This window comes from Cryptotermes secundus, unplaced genomic scaffold, assembly GCF_002891405.2.
Source record: "Cryptotermes secundus unplaced genomic scaffold, Csec_1.0 scaffold1307, whole genome shotgun sequence".
In the NCBI taxonomy this organism is placed as follows: Eukaryota; Metazoa; Arthropoda; class Insecta; order Blattodea; family Kalotermitidae; genus Cryptotermes; species Cryptotermes secundus.
This window is the reverse complement of record NW_019718290.1, coordinates 346,955-347,258: the sequence shown is the minus strand read 5'-3', so window position 1 is coordinate 347,258 and position 304 is coordinate 346,955. Positions and strand designations below refer to the sequence as shown.

At 46.4% G+C, this 304-nt stretch overlaps 1 protein-coding gene across 5 annotated transcripts in view; it reads left to right on the top strand.

Annotated features, from left to right (window-relative positions):
- LOC111875779 (Krueppel-like factor luna) overlaps window positions 1-304 on the top strand; it is a 284,213-nt gene that overhangs the window by 217,796 nt on the left and 66,113 nt on the right. The window lies entirely within an intron of this gene.

Genomic DNA, 304 nt, shown 5'->3' with positions numbered 1-304 from the left:
CCTTCTTGTGAACTGGTACAATAATAGACTCCTTCCACTGATCAGGCAATTTTTCCTTATGCAAAATAGAAGTAATTAGCTTGTGGATCTTTTTTTCTTTCTGTGGCGCTACTGCCCCAATTTGGGCCTAGGCCTGCCTCCTTGAAATTCTCCGTTTCACTTCGGTTTACTAGATCTTACACGTACGATCCTTGGGCGACTGATCAGCTCGTCACAAGGCCTCTGCCTGTAGACAAACACAGAATAACGCACACAAACATCCATGCCCTGAGTGGGATTCGAACCTACGGTCTCGGTTTCCGAG